The sequence below is a fragment of the Poeciliopsis prolifica genome, unplaced genomic scaffold, assembly GCF_027474105.1.
Source record: "Poeciliopsis prolifica strain line A6 unplaced genomic scaffold, Auburn_PproV2 SCAFFOLD002, whole genome shotgun sequence".
Taxonomy (NCBI): domain Eukaryota; kingdom Metazoa; phylum Chordata; class Actinopteri; order Cyprinodontiformes; family Poeciliidae; genus Poeciliopsis; species Poeciliopsis prolifica.
In genome coordinates, this window is record NW_026562377.1 from 2,283,719 (window position 1) to 2,299,621 (window position 15,903).

The 15,903-nt window shown below is 38.0% G+C and overlaps 2 long non-coding RNA genes across 4 annotated transcripts in view; one reads left to right on the forward strand and one right to left on the reverse strand.

The window, feature by feature from the left end:
* The window catches only part of LOC129372386 (uncharacterized), a 154,897-nt gene extending 150,783 nt beyond the window's left edge, over nucleotides 1-4,114 (forward strand). For both annotated transcript variants that reach the window (XR_008607244.1, XR_008607245.1), the window contains one exon: nucleotides 1,674-4,114. This is a non-coding gene — a long non-coding RNA (uncharacterized LOC129372386). The remainder of the gene's footprint in view (nucleotides 1-1,673) is intronic.
* The window catches only part of LOC129372393 (uncharacterized), a 122,137-nt gene that overhangs the window by 18,726 nt on the left and 87,508 nt on the right, over nucleotides 1-15,903 (reverse strand). The window lies entirely within an intron of this gene.

A 15,903-nucleotide genomic window follows, 5' to 3' on the forward strand; every position in this document is an offset into this window, starting at 1 on the left:
AGACGACTCGGGGAGAATTTGGAGGAAACTGATCTTTTCACAGGTTATCTGTCTCATACTGACAATAAAAATGTAATATTATGACTTTTTTTCTCATAATTTATTATTTTTAGTATGGTCCTAATGCTCCACTGTACTCAAATCATTATGGGATGGCAACAGGATTTTGTCAAATAAAAACACTTTGTGGGATTTGTTCTTCTACTAAATGTATCAAGTTTCTCATAGATTTTTTCTTCTTTTTTTAAATTTTTTTTTACTTGTAATGTTAGTTAGTGTTGAACCAACCAGAGTTGCAGACAGAGAGTATCAGCTGCTGACGACCAGCGGCGGAGTGTAAACGATCGCACCGCCGCGCTCATAACTCACCGTCATATGAGGAGCTTGAAGGAAGCTGAACCCACAGTTTTTAGACTGTCCATGCTTCCTCCTTCTCCTCATCCTCACCGCCGCGGGTCATGAAACCGACTCTGTTGCATCAGACCAAATCCCTGCTCCCTCCGCCCAACTTCTGCCACCTCCCATCCACACACACACACACACACACACACACACACACACACACACACACACACACACACACACACACACAAGGCATTTGTTTGTCCACACTCTCAAACCACATTAGTGTGTTTGACCCGATTGATGAAGCGTTTTCTGTTGATTGAAATCAGGGTGATCAGTCACTGATGCCTGTTTACTGGGCGGAGATGAGATGATAGTGATGGATAACAGATTAATCAGTAAACACACACCACTGATGAGCATCCAGACCTCCACACACACACACTCTGTCTCTGTGGGGTTCACACACAATTTAATAAAAAAATAAAGTAAATCCAAAAATCTGCGGCTTTCCTTGATTTGTGGCTGTGAGCTACTTGTCAAAATCACGTTTTGATCATTTTTGTCCTTTTTCTAATACACAGTGTGTTGCAAAATCAACACACTGTGTTTCATTAGTTACATTGTAATTCTAAATGGGTCCAATTCAACTTTCTCACCAGTAGCTGCGTTTTCATAAAAAAAGTTAGCAAAACTTTGCCAATATTCTGCTAATGTGAAAAAAATACAATTTTGCAATATTGCAGCAGTTCTGTTAAATAAGATGCACAATAATAATCCCGTGACTGAGTTTGTTCCAGGAGTCAGTCATTAAAAAAAAACAGTCTTCCTGTCACTTCCTGTTGTCTTCTTTGTGGTTTTCGCAGTAGTAACTTCTTGTTGTTGATTGTGTGAAGCAAAAACAGCATTTCCATCGCAGTTTTGGAAAATACACTAATTTTGATGTTTAAAAAAATGTTGACATAATTCATCTATGAATGACTAAAAATACATGTAAACTATTTTCAGATCTAATTTTGGTTGGAAAAAATGTCATATTTTAATTTTCCAACATCCCATAGAAGAAACATGTTTATCTTTCTTTTCTTTTAAACCTAACATTAGTCATAAAATGATTTTTTTTAAATAACACATTTCCTTCAGTAGATATTCACAAAACAATACAAACCATCTTTTTCAAAATGTCACGTAACATTAATTTAAAGACAAACGTATGAGTCCTCACTCACTCATACATCGGGACTATTTATATATTATTGCTCTAGATTTGTTTGAATTGCTGTAACTTTTTGAAAGGCCGTTAATAGAGGTGTGTTTTGTTTCTGTAGGGACTGTGTTGGTGCAGTGCTGGTGCAGTGCTGGTGCAGTGCTGGTGCAGTGCTGGTGCAGCGATGGGATGATGTGAGCAGCGCTGTATCTGGCGGCCCCCAGAGCTTCCTTTGTGCTGCTGGAATTAACTACGACTCGTCACGTGTAACCGACTGCTAACCTCCAACCCCATTCAGGAATCGTCGCCTGTGTGTGTGAGAGGGGCAGAGAAAGGAAGAGGTCAAGCTGTCACAAACACAAGCAAAATCATTGTTCCCAATGGAAAAGCACAAATCCACTCCAACCAGAACAAACACACCAATGGATATGCTTACAAAAACTGGAGATCTCTACTCTGAATCTGCTGGAAATTAAACATGATTTGATGAAACTGCACATATTAACATAAACTCAAATGTGGAGTGATTTCAACTGAAGTTTGACGTAGTATTGTAATCATTTACTTAGCAAACTTAGTCATACATAAATTTAGCAATTTCTTTTTGAATTATTTCAGTTTCTTCAATGAGCTTTTTTGTTTTTGCAACAATGAATGAGACTGTCATTAATTTCACAGCAGCATCTATAGACACGTTGCAGTGTGAGACCCGCCCCCTGCTGCTGGCTGACGATGAATAGCATTGGTTTTAGTGGTCAAGTTGCCAACATGACACGCTAAGTCTTCACTGTACGGGTGATATATAAGAGAAAACGGTGTCAACAGAAAGACAACTGTTTATTTTGTGATTATTAACATTAGCTAATCTAACAGCTTAGCTAATTTAATCACCTGCTCAACTGTTGCCTGTTTTTTAACTAAACCAAAACACCAAATTCAGCAGCACATCTACATGTTAGATTGTCATAGTCAAGCTAGCAAAACTGAACTACTTTGCTATCCCTTGCTCTTCTTTTTGTAAAGTAAAACCTTTTTCCTGATCTTGTTATCCGTCTGTTGTAGTGTAGCAAAGCTATCACATCTAATACTTGGCACGTTATACTTTACAGCTAACACCAATGACAGCCTCCTTACTGGAGTGTCTCTCTATGCATGGTTAATGAAGAAGAGTCGTGAATAAGTGCGGGTTGTGTTGAGGATGAAGGCATCGACCGCCTGATGACACGAATCACAATACAGTCTCAGTCTGAGACACAACAGCAGACAAAACGCTTTTCTTCTTTTATTTCACATAAATAAGAAGGAACTCAGTTATGTCAAATCCCATTTTCTCTGGTCTACAGTGTTTTGTATTTTCTCAGAGATTTTCTTGTTTTATGTCATTTTAAATATTTAACTTAACCTTATTATTTGATAAGGTTAAATCTTAAATTATCCTGTTTTCCACTGACCTGTCTGTTGTGTTCCTTGGCTGGTTGTTTGCTAATGTTCTCCAACAGTGTAGAAGAAATACATTTTTGGTAATTAATGGGATAAAATAAGGTTGGCGGTGAAGTGATAAGAACCTATATGGTGCCAATTTGTCAATTCAGCAGCCAGGACAACCCAGACTGGGAGAATGGCCAAGTACTTAAGTGGTTTTACACAGAAAAGTGTTTTCTTTTTTTTATGCAATTTGTTTGAAATTCCTGCCTGTGAAACGAAATGTATTGTAATGTAAAAACACATTTGTCAATCAAAACCATACATTAAAGGAGGGAAATGCTGTAATGGGCATAAAACCTGATACAAGAGGCCCAATCACGTGGCAAAGCACAGCAGGAAGGTGTTTATTATGCTGTCACATCTCAGCAGGATGCAGTAAAATAAATGCCTCTTTGCTAAAAAAAAAAAAAAAAAAAAAAAAAAAAAAAAAAAAAAAAAACGTGTGCTGGTTTGTGTTTTATTTTGTGAGAGTTCAGTTCAGTTTATTTAAATAGCACCAATTCACAACACGTTGTCTCAAGACAAAAAATAAAGGCAATCCTTACAATCATTCCAAGTTACTCTTCATGGATGTGACAGATGTGACGTTTTGGTGTTTCTTTCTTCTTGTTTTGTTTTTAATCTCTGGAGGCAGAGGTGAGTTTTTTTTGGCCATATGCTGTGAGTGGATATAATGTATTTTCATATCTTTGGGTTTCTAGAACCAAAGACATGAATGTTTGCAAAATTGTAATGTTTGCAAGTAGTTTCCTGCTAAATAACTAAAACTTTATTCTTTCGTCAGATTATTATTATTTTCTCATCGCAGCCCAAGCTGACCTCGACACTTGCCAACCTTTCTAGCTTATTCCCTTCCTGGCACCGATTTGCATCTTTAAAAGTATTTTTTTTGTTTTGTTTTTTGTGAAAAAGTGTTTTCACAGTACAAACATTCAGATTTGATCCTGGTTACCAAACAACACAGTCAAATGTATTATTCTGAGAAAACGATAAATGACTTTCAGCCTTCACTCCTCCTGAAGCAACAGCAGACAGTCACTGGCTCTGTCTGTGATATTAAAGATAATCTATTATGAACATTTTTATCCTTCCATCTGTTTCCGACGACATGTTTATGTCTTTTAGTGTTTGGAAAACGAACCGTTTCAAAAACCTTCAGAATGTTAAGTCTGCCCTGTTACCTAGCAACCCCGGTCCAACCCAGCCCGTCGCCTAGCAACCCAAGAAGAGCTCCAGCATATTTGGTCAACTGGTTTTACTGCTGTACAATGGCTGCTGGAAAGGACAAGAGTTTGTTCTACAGGTGCATAATTGTGCATCTGTTTGCAGCCACTTTGAAATGAGTCTAGGGGGCGTGGCCAGCAGCAGCTTATTTGGATTTAAAGTGACAGGACGCCCTGAAACAGCTCATAAAACATGCAGAACTGAGCAGACTAAACTCTCAGTCTCTAAGAATGACTGTGTAAACAATGTGAAGAACATTTTATATAACCCATATACTTACTCTAAGCTATTCAAGGAAGTGCTATAGGTCTCCAAATATTGAGCAATTAAAGTGGGAGCAAGAGAAATGTTTGAAACATTTTATCACTGGCAAAGACGTTGTTCATGTGGCTTGGGACGTCGATGTTCGCTGTGATGGATAATTGTTTTCTGCATACAGCAGTAAATTTAGCAGCAGAGCTTCTTCACGATCAAACGAGAAAATAGTGATTGGGTAAAGATTAAAACTTCAACCAGAGTCCACACCTCCTGCAAGCCATTGATTCTCAATAGTCGATGGTCAAACGAAGCGCAGAACGAGGGGCTAATTTCTACGGGTTACTATCATTCCAAAAATCAGCTGTTAAGATATTATTCTATGAACTGTCTACTTTCTATAAACAGAACATATAATAAAACACAAAATCTGCCTTTGCAGAATGTTCAGGTATTGCCACCTCCTTGTGCAATGATCTTCTCTGCAGTGACATGAAGCTAATATTACTGAGCCATGTGTTACAGGATACTCGTTTGGCTTAAAGTGTTACAAAGCAACCCAACAACCTCTAACATTTGACCGTTAGTTTTCTGGATTATTTCTTTGTTGCCTTCAGATGAAATTCTAATCACCTTAAACAGGATCTCCTCCGCCATTGACCAGTGAGCAGCTTTAGTGCCGTGTGAGGCTGCATGAGGACATGTGTGCTGCTCAATCATTTGGAGCATGAAGAACAGAAAGAGTTTGCAGATTAAGGGAAACTCAGGGGATTAAGGTCATTTCCTGTGTTTAAGCTGTAAATTAGCCTTTCACTACCACAGGGGAAAACATACTGAGTGCCACGGTACGCTCAGGAAAACTTGTACAACTGTCTCCCCAGAAACTTCACACAGAAGATTCCCCTATTTGGTTAATGTCAGAGGATATCTGGATATTTTCCTGCTCTCAGGGTGTTTTCACACCTGATATTCTGGTGTGAACAGTATGAGGTCGCTTTCATACTGCACCATGTCAATCTAAACCAATCGAAATCCCATTTTCCCTCCAGGCCAGTGGGGGCGCTGCACCAAAACCCACTGAAGGAAACACAAAAACTTCTTTAGAAGACATAAGCACAAATTTTGCAGCATCCAGTCACCTGAGTTTGATTTAATGTCAGACCAGAGGTTTTGGAAAAGTCGCTGGAATTTTAAAATGGCGACACCCAAAATCGTGATGTTAAGTTTTACTTTCCAAACGCAAACACCACTTTCAATTTGTTCAAATTAGAGTTGCAGGCACTGCATGTAACATTGATTTTAAACTTTACTCTGTCTTTTACATGTGTGTCTTGTCAAATAAATATGTTTCCTTCAAATCTTATGATGAGGAGCGGCCATCTTGAAACGCAAAGTTTGCCTTACAAGTTGTAAGGCAAGTTGTAGTCTGAGTTGAATAGAGCCATTTTTTGTATTATAGATTGTAAAACCTTTTAAAATATCACAAGGAAGCTCCATAGATCCATATTGTTTGTGCAAAAATAGTAAATTTACAAATATTTTACAAATAGTGTAGTAAACAAAAAGCTAAGTTTTAACCATTGGTACTGTATACAAAACTGGGGATTTTCTGTCTCTTCACTCACTAGACATATTTTTGCATGTCCAAAATTGCTTCTTTTTATTTTTTCTTGAATACATTTATTATTTATTTTCATTCAATTAAAGTTAAACAATAAATTATTATAGCTGACAAAGGTGAAGTTACTTTTTAGAAATCCAGTGTAAAAAAGCAACAACAAAAAAACAAATTTAGTCACATTTTACAGAAAAAAACAAAACAAATTCAAATCACCAAAATATATACTTTTTGGCACTACCAGAATTCCCTACAATCTCTTTTTGATGGTTCCTGGTCGCTGACATCTGAAAATCTCAAATGCTTTTTATCATCTTCTGGCTTTCCATGGATACCAAATACATCTATGCTTAACAGTGAGGAGGGGCAGTTATGGGTGTAAGGGCAAAAAGCTTAAAATCTGCCCCCTGTTGCAGGGACTTGGGAAAAATGCATTTAATTTTAAGGCGACTTTGTTATTTCCCCTCATATAAATAACATTTTCAACAGACATTGTGCTGCACAGAAAACATTAGTTAGAATTTAATTTTCTCTGTTTCTTGTCATTTCTGAATTGTTTTTCAAACATCTATGCTTTCACTGTACGGATTCAGAAGTTCACTCATTGTTTCCAGGAAACAGTGACTGTTGATCTGCTGGGATGTACATTTCATGTAATGACGAATAGAAATATTGTGCATTTAAACCGGATCAGTCGAAGTAAGACGCTGGAAGTTTCAGTACCAGCTACGTTTGTTTAATTCTCCACTTTAATGTTCTCTCCCCCCCTTTCCTGTTTATATGCAGCTTTTTATAGTGAATAATCTATCCTGTCTTCTCTTCCATAAGCTCTTTGTTGGTTCATTAGTGACCTCTTTCACACACACACACACACACACACACACACACACACACACACACACACACACACACACACACACACACACACACACACACACACACACACACACACACACACTAGACAGAAAAGGCTGTTTGCATGGCATACTTTTAGTTAAGCAGAGTGGCAACATTGTCTGCAGTCAGTTTTGACAACACTGGTGTCATTTATTGTGTGTGTGAATTTGTGATAGTCTGACAGAGGATCCACTGCATGAGATTGTGTGTGTGTGTGTGTGTGTGTGTGTGTGTGTGTGTGTGTGTGTGTGTGTGTGTGTTTAATTTAACATTGTGAGTCTTTATTTACAACCGTTTGTTGGATCTATGACAGGGAGCCCTGTTTTTAATGAAGAGCTGCTTTTTATGAGCGAACAGTGACTATCACCACTCTGTACTTATAGCAGACAGAAGTGTTTTAAACTCAAATTAGTCTGAGTGTATTTACAGCAGAGCAGGATAAAAATCATAAAATATCAGCAGTCTCCCCCAGAAAACCAGCTACGCTTGCTAGTTTTCTACATCATTTTCTCTGATAAAAATGTTAAAAGTTTTTATCTCGTGACTACATAATGAGGTGTTATTAACAATACTTTATGTCTAAATTATGTTTTTTTTTTTTTGTACTTCAGTTAAATTGCAATTAACTAATCAGCCAGTGATGTTAAAACATGCTGGTCACATTTAAAAGTAAATGATTCCCAAACCTGATATGTTTGCTTCACTAAATATCCTTAGGGTACAAAATTAAAGTATTAATTGTATGAAGTTTTCTTGTGTTTTCCTAAATCGTTTTGTTTTGTTCAGTAATGCTGTTTGGTGGAGTATTTTGATTTTCTGGTTATTTATCCAACCGGCAGGATTTTCATGAAATACTCAGAATGAAAAAGTAAAAGAGGTCAAAAAGGTTTGAAGCATAACGTATTGATTCAGGGAATTCATTCTGACATAATTTCTGTTATTATGTTTTTTGTGGATGGTTTATATTTAATAACCTGCAGTTTTATGTTAGTAAATATAGAACATTTAATTTTTTTGTACCTTGTGTTTGTGGCTGAGGAGTTGTGGGGTGTTAAAAAAACTGACATAATGCCTGTTATGAGCATGAAGGAGTCTTTATGAATGTTTTTCTTTTAATGGGCTTATTAATAATATTATTAATTATTAACTTCATAACAGTCAAACATTCATGAAGACTCCCAGTGCTAACTACTAACAACCAATCAGAGCCAGGAGGCGGGGCTTAGTGCTGTCAATCGATGTGCAATGGTGGTTGCACATTCTTCAGCATTGATTGACAGCATCAAGCCCTGCCTCCTGGCTCTGATTGGTTGTTTTTGTTTGGGAGTGAAGCATTTCGTCAGACAGCAATAGCAGCTCTTGGAGGAGGTGAAAGTTAGATACCGCAGCTTTAAGTAAGACACAATTTCTCAATTTGAACTCAGCGCCCTGCTGTTTATTTCGGGGTCGTGTTTAACTTTGTAGGATTTCAGTGCAGTGCTGTCAGACGCAGCGGGGAGGAGCAGCGTTGACGTTTGCTTCCTCAGATAAGGGCCTTACATGCCTAAAACGGAGCGCGAGGAATAAAGCAGAGCGACTCCAACAGTAAATCTAGTGACCTCTCTGTGCCACCCTGAAACACACAAACACATTTCTGTCCTCACCGCAGTCATGGCTCCGTCCTTCTGGGAAAGATCTGAGCGGGGCAGAAGCTTTAATCGAGACAAAAATGGCTCCCAAATCCTTCAGCCATTGGTGGGTGGAAACCCCACGGAGCAAAGAGGAAATGGAACGATGGAGAGATAGAAGAAACGCAGAAGTGATCATGAATCCCCAAATCCTTGAAATGAAACTTAAACAGCTGACAGTGAAAATATTAATATATCAAACTCTCAACATCTACAGTTAAAACCTGTTTTTATTCTTTTGGTTTTCTCATCTGCTCACTATTGATGCCATACAAACACGAATTCACAGATATTAACTTTAACACAGCAAGAGTATGATAACTGATTCCTGTTTAATTTTTGCTTTCTGTTTCATAAACCTTTGCTAATTTCTTGGTTTTAATTTTCTACATTGATACACTTTCAATGGAAAATCTGCCGTTGTTGAAAAATCAAGTGTATTTGTGAAACACCAGGCAGTTCAAAGTGCCTTACATCAACAAAACATTGAGACCTTTTATGAAACAACCATTAAACATTTAATTTTGTCAAATACCGTCAACATCAGCATGATTTTTATCGGAAGTTGGCAGAAAATGTTTTACAGGTCGCACTACCTCCCCCTACTGGCATGGAGTGTGGTTAGGATTTGATTCATGCTATATTAGATTTATATACCTATACTTGCACAGACACACATATACATACTCCCATACAGATCTGTACACATACATATCGATCGATCAAATATATTGATAACTAGTTATTACTAATCAGAAGCAACTCTAAACCAGTGAGTTTTTAGCCTTTACTTAGAGAAATTCTGTGTTTTTGCTGTTTTGCAGTTTCCTTTTAGATTTGTGGTGCAACAACGAAACCACAACAACAGCAAATCTTTGATGTATTGTGGTGTTAAGCCACTCAGTGGTTTATAAACTCAGAACAGTGTTAACAGTGTTTATTCTCCCAGTGATGTGCTGTAACTTCCTGGTTTTAGTCAGAACGACAGCAGCTGAATTGGATTTTTTAATTATACATTTTTAGGCAGACCTGTGAAGACACTGCTGCAGTAATCAAAGCAATTAAAGAGAAAGGAAGGGAGGAGTTTCTCTATGGATGAGACATTAGTCCTGTGATCCTGGAAAAGTTATCAGGTGACAGAAGGCCGACTTTGTAGCCGTCTTTATGTGGCTCTGAGGTTTCAGGTCAGAGTCCATCATTGTGGTCCTTCAGTCCATCTTAACCCAAATGTTTTTTTATCTTACAGTTAAATCTTTTATATCTGATTGTACCACTGTGCAGAACTTTGTGCAGTTCAAATGTGCTATATAAATAAATCTGACATTGACATTGACAGTCACAACATGTGGCTTCAAAGACGAAAAGATAATCCGACTGTTGCCTGGAAGGTTTAAGTAAATATGACAGCTCTAACCCTGACCCTACCTGCGTCATGCCATGACTACGAAATCACCAGCAACTCAATAAAATACTGAATACACACATTGCCACGCCGCAAGATGAATGTTTTATTTTCAAATATGACTAAAGACCTTGAATACACACATTCATTTAGTTATTCAACCTACAGTAGCGTAAGAAAAATTACAGAAAACTTATGTAAGAAAAAAACACCAATGAGGTCGGAAAGTTGTGTTGTGCAGCATTCTACACACACACACACACACACACACACACACACACACACACACACACACACACACACACACACACACACACACACACACACAAACAAACACAGAGTACTATGGTAGAGTATTTGAAGTGGAGCAGGCAGATACACCTGAGAACCTGCATTCTCTGTTTGGGAAGGGAGACCTGTTGTTACCTGCCTTTAGGCGGGGTTCGCACACACGCACTCACGCAAACACACACAGTGCTGGCTAAAGCAGCCAACAGTCCCAGGTGTGTATGTGTGTGTGTGAGTGTGTGTGGGCAGGCGGACCCTCCATCAGCATCCTGTCACACACAAGATGTTTATCCAATTTGTCAAGATAATCTTTCCTCAAACCGGCTGCCAAGCAGAGTGCCTCGGCTCTCTTACACACACACGCACACATGCACACACACACACACGCACACACACGCACGCACGCACACACACACGCACACACACACACCTGGGGAAAGGTTCACCGATACCGAGCACTCGGCCTGAAATGGAGGCCCTCTCCTCCATCTTGCTGCCAGGTAGATTGTTTGTTTTTGTCATCACAGCCCAGTTACCCGAGGTCAATTTGGCTACGTTTTGAAATTTACTCCAGAAATATTTGACGAAACCAGAGTTCAAATATCTGAACGCTTCGCATTCAATACCTTCATAAACCGGAGTGAAGTCCGGTTTCTGACCCTAAAGCAGCAATGTCACATCTTTTGAATGGTGATTTTCATAAAGGTGACCTTTAATGGTGACCTATTATGGTTCCTGGAACAAGTTAGGACAATACAGACAATGTTCAGTATAGTTTTTTTCTCAGATGATGAGATGTTCATCTGTTTTAGAGCCTCCGTCACTTTAAATCTAAAGAAGCTGCTGCTGGCCACGCCCCCAGCTCAACACTCACAAGTGAAAATAACTGCGAACTGATGCACAACTTTACAACTGTACTTCTCAGAGAAGCAGAAGTGGAGCCTCCAGAACAACCAACAAGAATGCAGCAAGTGGTTTCAACAAAACACTCGTCTTTTTCCAGCAGCCATTGTACAGATCATAAAGCAATAAAACCAAACATGCTGGAGATCAGGTGGGGTTGCTCGGTAATGCCTGCTGATTTGTGAAGGTTTATGAAACGGCTCATTTTTCAGACACCACAAAACATCAAAATATTACCAAAACCAACTGGGTGTTTGTTTTTTTTAGTATTTGGGTGTTTTTAGGAGTAGAAATCCAAACGTCCAAAATGTGTATTTTGGAAAAGGTTCCCTTCATTTACCTGATTTTGTTACTTATAATTTTTAAAATCATTGATAGTTTGAATTAACTTTTTACCAAATACTTTTTTACTTTTACTTGAGTAAAAATGTTTTATTACTCTTCATATTGAGTGTTAAAGCCTTTTCCATGAACTCGCATCGTTTAGCCACGTCTGTTACGTTATTTTCTCAACTTTGGGCTGTTATACTCATCAACAATCAATCAATCTGTTTCAATGCATTATAAATGAGTCACATCCCTAAGTTTAAAAAATATGGGTCGGTATGGTTAAAATATTCTTTCATATTTTAAATCAACATGCATTTTATGGATTTGACCTTTAACCTTGGCCACAAACAGGAAAGCGGTGACAGATTATTTGCTGGCAGTGAATCTCATTCATACATTAGAAATCTGTAGCAGGTTTAATATAAGAACAATGTGAGATTTGCGTTTTAGGATTAGACTTAATGTTGTCAGTTACACCTAGAAAATGGCTCGGTGATTTGCATGAGTAAGTAGTTTAAACCTGGCCCAAAAAAAAAAAAAAATGCATGCAACCACAGATTTTCTGCCTCTGCTGCTCACATGCAAGCAAAAAGCAGAAACTCACACACGCGTGTGCCCTAAGTATGAAAAAAATCCTGGAATGTTGCAAAGCTGATGATTTTCTAATGAATAGTTTCATTGGCCATGGTGTGGATTAGTGTAAAGGGATTGGAGGGGAATATTTACATGCTTTTAATGATTTCTCAACTTTATATTTAGCGGCTTGACTTATCAGCTTCAATCTTCTCCCAGCTTGGAAAACAAACCAGTGAGTCAAGCGACGGCACAATTCCACGTTGGTCTGTCGCCTCTGACAACATCGTTAATGTTTAACATATTAAAATGTCTCGGAGAGGGAGGGATGAAAGACTTAAACACTTTAAAGGCTCGCGCCCATCCCTCATCAAACATTTTCACACTTGCACGCATAAGTTTAGCTCTCTTAAAAGAGAAGAGCAGAAGACTTCATGGGGATATAAAAATCCCACTACCAAATATTCCTCCTTAGCTAGAAAGCTAAGGAGGAATAGATTCGCTCATGATCGCTGATGAGCTGCGCTTAAAAACTGTCGGGGTTACATTTAGGTGAAATGGGGACAGCTTGGTTTGTTGTCCAGACTGCAGATTTTCAGCCTTATTAAAATAAAGCTAAGGACAGGAGTTTTTATTCTTATGGGATTTATTTATGATGTAACGGCGGATCTTGGACCTGTTGAGTGTCGCTCCCCTCCCGGATAAGGAAATGTGCCTAAATTACCAGTAAAAGTTAAAGAAACAAAAGTATTTTCTTGTCGTTGCTGCAGTAATTTATCACCAGTTTGGTAGTCAATCAATCAATCAAGTTTATTTGCGCAGCATCAAGGCAGTTTAAAGTGCTTTACATCTTAAAAACACTAAAACACAAAATTATTGAACAATTAAAGCGTCTCACATCAGAATGTTGTTCATGTTTCAAAACCGATTCTAAACTGGTGGGTTTTTGTCTAGATTTAAAGGAACTCTTGGTTTCGGCCTTTTTACAGTTTTCTGAAAGTTTGTTCAGATTTGTGGCAGGCATTTGGCAGTTTTACTCTGCAGAATAAATGTCTAGAGTTTTTTTATTGTTGATTCAATCAGCATCGCTTCTGGCATCAAAATAAACAGGTTGCATTAAAAAGGCTCTACAGCCTTCAATCTATTGCATTATTTGTAATTTTGTGTCAGTTTGAACATGTTTGTGTGTGTAGAGTCGCTGTTTTTTCTATGCTCGGCAAAAATTAATATTATTTTTATTGAAAACTTGGTGTTTTCTTCAGCTAACTTCAGAAAATGCTTAAGCCATATTCCTTAATCAGGAAATTTGGTACACAAACTACGGTCATACTATGTTTCCATTTAATAGAACTTTTACAATGTCGCAAGAAAACAAAGCAATAAACATCAAACTCATCATGTTTCCATCTAACGGTTTGGGGCAAATCAACCAGGATACATTAAACATAATTTTGTCAGATGCCAACATTAACAGGAAGTAGAGGCTGCAAACTAACATGAACCAAACATCTCAGAAAAATAATAACAAATGTTGTAACTTTGGTCCCGACTCTGCCAATCTCATGTCTGTCAAGGACTTGACTGAAGTCTGACTAACCAGTTAATATCAGTTTATTATTATTTTTTAACACATTTCTCTAGAAAGAGCAGAACAGCAAAAAAAGAATATTCACTGCAATAAACCCATTTAAATTTTTAAAGTTTGAATAAATATTTACCTGGACAACAGTAAACATGGTTAGCATGGTTACTACCACCATATTGAAAAACAGTAAGATTTTTACCAGAAGGTTATTATGCCCTAAGAATCTCGATGCAAACTGACTGAGGTGAGTCAGCCTGCATAATGAAATGCATCAAGGCCCACGGCTTGTCATGAAGATGAAATCTGAGAAAAACATTACAGTTACCTAAAATGAGTGGGAGGAAGGACTGGAGATGCTGCTTTCATGACTCAGTTTTTGATAAGGATGGATGGATGGATGGATGGACGGACGGGCGGATTGTACAATTAAAGTAACCTTCAAATGTTTGAGTTGTAGAAATTTAGGACTTTTTAAGGACTTTTTAAGGATGCATCGACAGCCTGTTGGTCAAAACAGAAAATCCACAATCAGCAAAATGATTTGAAATATGTTTTTGTTTGATTGGTTAAAATATGTGATTAATTTTACATCCTCTTGAGAGTACTTTTTGTGTCAGGCTTTAATTTATCAAACTTCAGGGGAAAATGAGATGCTTTGGCAGCAGCAGCTTGCAAACCACACACGAACTCAGCCCTGCTTACTCTGGTCCTTATCTCTGGTCCAGCTGAGCTCCAATCAGAGGTAGACGCTCGTTGGCTTTAAAACCAGTTGCAGCCTGCTCTCTGCCTGTATGTTTGGCATTGCTAACCTTCCTCTGAGATGCACACAGAGGATCCCCTCACCACTGCTGCAACGGGAACGCACGCTCGAAAACAGGCCTGTCATACGAAAACAGAAGGGTTTTATCGCGATCTGCGTTCTGCTGTTTTGATGAATGTTCGGATGTTTTTCCTAAAGCAGTTGGTGAGGTAAGTAGCCCACACGCATGCATATGCAGCAAAGCGGAGGGGACTGGTTTGGCAGGTTTTTTTTCCACTAAACTGGGTCTAAACATGAAGTGCTTGCTCAGGAGCTGCTTGCACCATCGCCGCCCGTCTCACACAGACTTTCTGGAAAGCCTAAGATCTCAGTGCAGCTCTCACAGGTGGCCTTTGTGTCTCCTTATCAGCGAGTGAATGTTGCTCAACAGGGGAACGTAAGGGCATGAAAATATGTGACTGTTGAAAGTGAAATATTGGGAATCAGAAAACCTTTTATCACAACTCTAGTCGGTCAGACTATGAATTCTCAAGATTATATAGATCAATATTCCTAATTACATAATGTAAAGGTTTAGCTCTGAAACAATTAATTGGATTAATCATCAACCAATTTAGTAATTTAATTGTTACCTTAAGTTTATAGACTCAAAAAGTTACACCAAAACTGAGCCAAAACTAAAAATACATACATTTTGCATTTAACAGAAAAATAAACCTTCTTACTCTGTAAATGTTACCCAGAACTTAAATGGCCTAATTTTAGCCTCACGTTATTCAAATTCTGTTAAAAAATCTGCTAATCCCATCTTGATATCTAATTAATCAGTGAATAAAAAAAGTAATGAACTTCACCGTATTGGTTTTAAGTCAATTCTTTTGCACAGAAAGGCAAAAGTGGTTAAATGAAGTATCTGCAGAATATGCTGATTTTTCAATCTGAATAACTGATTAATGGTCAGAATATTCAAAACTTTGATCAATTACTAAAATGACCATTAGCAGCAGCCCTGTGAAAGTTTAACACATTGCAATGCATCATAAAAATAAATTTAACAAATATCTACAGGTCGCGCATATAACTGGAAATACAACACATATACAAATGTGGACAAACTTCCAGAAAACTGCAAAGCTGCTGAAACACTGACTTCCTTTAAACCAAGGCTAAAATCCTGCCTGTTTAGAGTTGCCTTTGATTAGCAGTAACTAGAACACTAATGTGCATTTGCTTAATGATGACATGTTTATTGTCGTTAATAACTGATACTGTATTATGTTTTTATGATGTAAAGTACTTTGTACCACCTAGTTGCAGAAACGTGTTTCACTAATAAACTGAAATACCTTTAGAGTTGTATGAAA